This window comes from Cebus imitator, unplaced genomic scaffold, assembly GCF_001604975.1.
Source record: "Cebus imitator isolate Cc_AM_T3 unplaced genomic scaffold, Cebus_imitator-1.0 Scaffold187, whole genome shotgun sequence".
In the NCBI taxonomy this organism is placed as follows: Eukaryota; Metazoa; Chordata; class Mammalia; order Primates; family Cebidae; genus Cebus; species Cebus imitator.
This window is the reverse complement of record NW_016107502.1, coordinates 383,989-389,969: the sequence shown is the minus strand read 5'-3', so window position 1 is coordinate 389,969 and position 5,981 is coordinate 383,989. Positions and strand designations below refer to the sequence as shown.

General features: G+C 50.4%; 1 protein-coding gene across 3 annotated transcripts in view; it reads right to left on the bottom strand.

Moving 5' to 3' along the window:
* TSPAN9 (tetraspanin 9) overlaps positions 1-5,981 on the bottom strand; it is a 204,931-nt gene that overhangs the window by 159,193 nt on the left and 39,757 nt on the right. The window contains exon 1 of one of the 3 annotated variants that reach the window (XM_037744827.1): positions 4,527-4,547. The exons of the other annotated variants lie outside the window; for them this stretch is intronic. The gene's annotated coding sequence lies outside the window, so the exon portion shown is untranslated. Of the gene's footprint in view, positions 1-4,526; positions 4,548-5,981 lie in introns of those variants that run through there. 3 annotated transcript variants of the gene reach the window in all.

Genomic DNA, 5,981 nt, shown 5'->3' with positions numbered 1-5,981 from the left:
ACTGCCATGTGTGTACCTATGCAACAATCTTGCATTTCTTCACATGTACCCCAAAACCTAAAATGCAATAAAATAAATTTTTAAAAAAAAGAGAATGTATTCAAATTTATGTAACTAATTTTCTACTGTCAGACATTTAGTATGCTTCCAATTTTTAGCTACTATAAATAGTTCTGCAATGAAAAAATATAAATATAATGACTTCTTTAGTATAAACTCCAAAGAACAGAATTATGAATGAATGTTTCTAAGGCCCTTGATATGAACTGCCAAATAACTGCACCAAAATAGTTCTAAGCAATGTTGCATTTTTGCAACTCTAGACATAAACGGCACTATAGCTCAGTATTTTCTACATGGACAATTTAAGTCACGCTGCAGATGAATCTTCCCACCTGTGTTTTGAAGTGTCTGGTACTAGTTGCTCATATACCAGCTGAAAATGTGCTTCCAAACTACCCTGGCAGCTCCACTGCTAGCACCAACCATACTGTGTCTCACATCAGAGGCAGCTGGTGGCCTGCCTGCTTCCCGCACTCCGGGAGTGCAAGAGCCAAGCCCGGCTCACCTCTGCCTCCTCCCTGCACAGTTCCTTTTAAACCTCCCCTCTTCAATCAACAGTTCTCAAACTATTTTTTTTTTAACTCCTTCGCACATCCTCATCCCTCCCTAAGTCATGTGTCACAGGATATGAAGTGGGAAGGATCTGAGACCTTGGGCAAGCTCCCTAGCCTCTGGTAGTTCAGACTCATCTGTCAAATGGGGGTAATCATCCCTCTCCAGAGAGTACCTGCAAGGATTAAGGTAGACAATACACGTGAAGCGCTTAGTAACCATGACAGGAGCCTAGAAAATACTCAATAAATGATAGATTTTTCCAAAAAAATCATAATACATAATAACAAACCCACCAAAAAATTGTTTAATCCTCTACACACTGGAGGAGATTAATGAATCATACAGCTGTCTCTCTCGTCTGAAGCTCGTCCAGGCCCTGAATGCCTGGAGAGCGACTCAGAACCTTTAAGGACTGTGCCAAACCCACTGAGCCTCAGGCCAAGGGCAAGGGAGGTCTGGCAATGCCAGACTTGGGACGGCAGGCGGGCAGCTGGTCAGCCCAGAGCCACAGAAGCTGTAGGTCAGCTGGGCACAAAGAAGGGTTAAGGACAAGCTACGGGGAAACCAAAAACAGCCTGAAATCAGTCCAACTGGGACAGGCCTTTGGGGCACAAAAAACAAGCAGGGAGCTGGTTCAAGGGGCAACAGGTTCCTCCTAACTGGCAGCTTGGATGCAGGTGAGGGACACAGACGCCGCTCCCGAGCTGACCCTGGACAAATCTCCTGTTGTTCGTCGACAGGGCTAAAGTTGAGTCACTGTGGCATTGTCCAGCCACTCTATCAGAGGAAACAGCTGGACAGACCAACCCTAAGCACAGGAAGCCTCAACCTCGACCAGTGCTCCTTGTGGGGCCCCCTCCCTGTTTGGGAGGCCTATCATCCTGCCTGCCTATCCCCCAGGGACCCCTGACCAACCCTAAAGCATCCACTGTCCAAAGAGACATCCCTGTTTCCTGCCTCCAAGTGCCTAGGGCAAAATGCAAGCTCTCTGTGTGGCATTTTGGCAGCTCTCCTAAGGAGCAGGGAGGCGGGGTCACCTGCTTTCAACCCACCAGTAAATAGAAACCAAGGTGTAAGAAAGCAAGCGGTAGAGAAAAACAATGACGTTTAATTAATTCAGAAAGGACATACTCTGGACTAAAACATGAGCAACGTCCAAGAGTGGATGCCACCTCCCTGCAGCAGCACATTCAGACAGACATGGAGACTCAAACCTCTCTGTTAAGAGAGGTTCTTGCCAACTTCCTTATCTATGGACTTGAACTGGGTCTCCTAGCCTCAGACAGAAGATCCAAAATCCCTGTTGCGATTTAGAAATAACTCAGGGTCAGGCATGGTGTCTCACACCTATAATCCCAGCACTTCAGAAGGCCAAGACAAAAGGAGACCTGTTTGAGACCAGCCTGGACAACATAGCAAGACCCCATCTCTACAAAAAAAAAATTTTTTTTAATTTGCCAGGCATGGTGGTGTATGCCCGTAGTCCTAGCTTCTCAGGACTTGGTCTGCTGTTGGCCCAGCAGATGAACGCTGCAGTTGAGCTATGACTGTGCCACTGCACATCAGCCTGGGCGACAGAGCAAGACTCTCTCTTTCTTGGAGAGGGGAGGAGGGGAAGGAAGGGGAGGGATGGGGTGGGGCGGGACAGGGCAGGGCAGGACAGGACAGGATGGACTGGACAGACTGGACGAAAAGAAAGAACTCAGAAAAATAGCAGAATAGTTCACAGTTTAAAGTCAGATAGACCCAAGCCAGAATCTGCCCCTAACAGTAGCTGTGTGACTGAGAGTATAACATCATAGCCTTCAGTCAAGGTTTGCAAACTCAAGTACTTACTTAGAAGGTGGAAAACATAAATTCACGAAGCCAGCTGGGTACAAGGGCATGTCCCCATGCTGTGTCAAGACAGAGGGGTCAGGAAAGCATAGCCCCATATGAAGATGGTACCTGAGAGTCAGATCCAGCCAACTGCTGCCACCAGGCATCACAGCCTCGGTGTAACTAGACTTTCCAAGTTTAAGAAGCCAACATCTGCCAGGTGCAGTGGCTCACGTCTATAACCCTTGCACTCTGAGAGGCCAAGACAGGAGGATCATTTGAGCTCAGGAGTTTGACACCAGCCTGGGCAACATAGTGAGGCCTTGCCTCTACAAAAACAATTTTTTTAATTAGCTAGATGTGGTGGCACGTGCCTGTGGTCCCAGCTACTCAGGAGGCTGAAGTGGGAGGATCACTTGAGTTTGGGAGGTCGAGGCTGTAGTAAGCTGTGATCACATCGCTGCACCCTAGCCTCGGCAACAGAGCAAGAGCCTGTCTCGAAGAAAAAAAATAAAAGCCGGCATCCTCTATTTTTGAAAAATCTCTCCAGCGTGTCAGTTGGGCCCACACAAAATGCATCTGTGGCCTGGATCAGACCTAAAGGCCACTGGATTGCAGCCTCAGCTTTAAGCCTGAGATCAGCAAAACAAGGGCAAATAAGAGCCTTGCTTTGGGAGAACGAGATGGGATTAGGTCTGTCAAGCACTTCACGCCGCCTGACACACAGAAAGCACTTGACAAATGCTGACTATTAACTAGGCAGAGTTGGAAGGGACTCCAGGAAGACCCACCCCAGCCTTCTCAACAAGATGAAACTCAGACACATCCTATGACTGAGCCACGACCTGCAAAGGAGCCAGTGGCCAGAGGAAGGCTGGTCCCAGACCCACTCACTCCCACCTGAGTTCTGCAGGCTCAAGCGGCCTCTCTCACTTACACAGGCAGTTTATCAACCCCCACTCTGTAAGGGTCCCTCCTGGGGGCTGGTCTGCCCCGTTATGGGCAGCTCCCCCAAGGGATGTGTTGTGTATACATATTTTTGATTTGCCAGAAGAACTCAGCCTCACCCCAGGAAAGTGACGGGGCTCAGTCAACATGAACTGACTGACGGATCAGTGGCAATGCTCCCCCAGCCCTCCCAGCCCCGCATTCCACTTTACACTCCAAATGGGCCTGTGCCAAGCTCAGCCTCCTGCCCTAGCCCAGCCTGGGCTGGTGGAAAGGAAACACTGGGCCCAAAAGCATGGGGGTGACATCAATTAAGCATGAGGAGGAGGGGACAGGGAAGGCCTAAGCTAAAGAGGGCAGGCCAGAGGGACATGACATGTACTTGGGGCAGGGCTAGAGTGCAGGCTGGTGCAGCTGGGGAAGAGAGAGTGACGGGCTGGCACAGGAGTAAGGAGAGCAGGCTTGGGGGGAAGGCTGCGGCTGCTGGCGGTGCAACAGTCCCCAGATAGAGGGGCTCTGGCCCTGCTAGTTTTCTGCTACCCAGGTCCTGCCAGATTTCGCCAGTCAGGTTCCAAAGAGCCAAGTTGTGTTCCCTGAGGTGAATGAGCACTCCAAGGTTGTGTCCTGTCCCCAGGTCCTCGAGATCCTGTTTGAACTCGTTCTTACTGAAAAACTTTCCACGCTTGAGGACTCAGGGAGTTATGGCCTTGGAATTCCTCCCACTCATTCCAAAGCATACATTAAAGCTTTCCAATTAACACCAGCTGAAAAGTAAACCTTCATTTTAAAGAGGCAACAGAGGAAAGGAAGAGAGGAGGAGTGGGGAATGATTTCCCAATCAGGCATCTGAAACTGTAGAACTGTTGGGCTGAAAGGACCTCAGGGACCATCTGGTACAAACCTCTTGTGCTACGGAGAGGCACCCAGGCCCGGAAAGCGGAGTGGCATGCACATAGTCACAGAGCAAGCCCATTTGAAGCAACACCAGACTTCAGGGCGGCTGGCAGCCAGGCCCATGCCCTTTGAGTGACAGGGCACTGTACTTCCCCACAGTCCATATTCTCACCTGGGAACAGCCAGCACCTCCCCACTGGGGCAAAAGCCCAAAGTCACCTACACCTTTCAGCACAGGTTTCTCTCACCTGCCAATGGCTCACTCTCCTCCCCAAATCAAAGGAGGTGGCCTAAAAGAAGGGCAAAGGGAAGGCACAGGCGATCAGACCAGCAGAGGGGAGCAGGGGGTACATTCACTGCAGAGAGGCCCTCCAGTGAAGCACACAGCCTTCCGGGCAGGGGCAGGACGGGCTGAGAGGATGGGGAGGGAGAGAAAGCCAAGACTTCCTGCAGAAAAAAGCACAGACAAACATCACATGGTCAAGGCATTTCACAACAAAGCTCCTGAAAGGCAGGGGTTGATCTGGGAGTCCCAGGAGGCCTGGTGGAGCTCAGGCCCAGGTTTCCCCACCTGGAAAGAACATGGACTTTGGAATGCCCCAGATGTGAATTTAAATCCCTTCTCTGGCATCCAAACTGGATGACCCTGGGGAGTCAGTGAACCCCCCTGAGCCTTGTTTTTCTCACCTATAAATAGATGTCTAGCGCAGCACCTAATGCACAAAAGGTAAAGCAGCAACTGCTAGTTATTCACACCACTGAGACTTTCCTCCTGCTACCTTACCCACCCTTGGCCACTTTATAAGCATCCTGAGGACAGAAAGCATAGCACCTTGTCCAGTGTGGGGTCAGGGAACCAGCTTGGAGAATACCCATTTGTGGAATGACTCTCTAAACAACATCCCCCAACTTTCGCTGTCAGGTGTACAGCCCAAGGGGTTGCACCTGCTGACAGGGTCCCAAAGGCAATGCTAAGTTCCATTTTCATCCTACTCCATCCACACCCCAGGGTTCCTGTGGACAGGGTGATCTCGGTCCTGTGCCCACAGCTCTCCCACACTGTCCACCGAAGTCCTGCCTGTCTTTGCAAGCTGCCTGCCAGGGCTTAACATATCACCTGACCCACATCACATCTCTGGAGGGGCGGGAGGAAAGAAAGGGAGGCATAAATGTTTTCCACAGGCTACAAATGATGAAACCGAGGCAGAGAAATTAGACTGCTGCTACCTGGCAGTCAGCACAAGGCCAATTCATACCGTGGCTGGGAGTGGCAGGGAGGGAGTGCTAAGGAGTCCAAGGGCTGCAGGGGCAGTGGGGCAAAGCTAAGAGGAAAATTTCCCCATAAATTGTTTGCCTATAAATATAAAACAAGTATCCCTGTTCCACTTTTAAAAAGACAAGGGAGAGGGCTGGCCGGGCACGGTGGCTCATGCCTGTAATCCCAACACTTTGGGGGGCCAAGAAAGCTGTTGGATCACCTGAGATCAGGAATTTGAGACCAGTCCGGCCAACATGGTGAAACTGCATCTCAACAAAAACACAAAACTTAACCAGGCATGATGATGGGCGCCTGTAATCCCAGCTACTCAGGAGGCTGAGGCGGGAGAATTGCTTGAACCTGGGAGGCGAAGTTTGCAGTAAGCTGAGATCACACCACTGCACTCCAGCCTAGGTGAGAGAGTGAGACTGTATCTCAAAAAAAA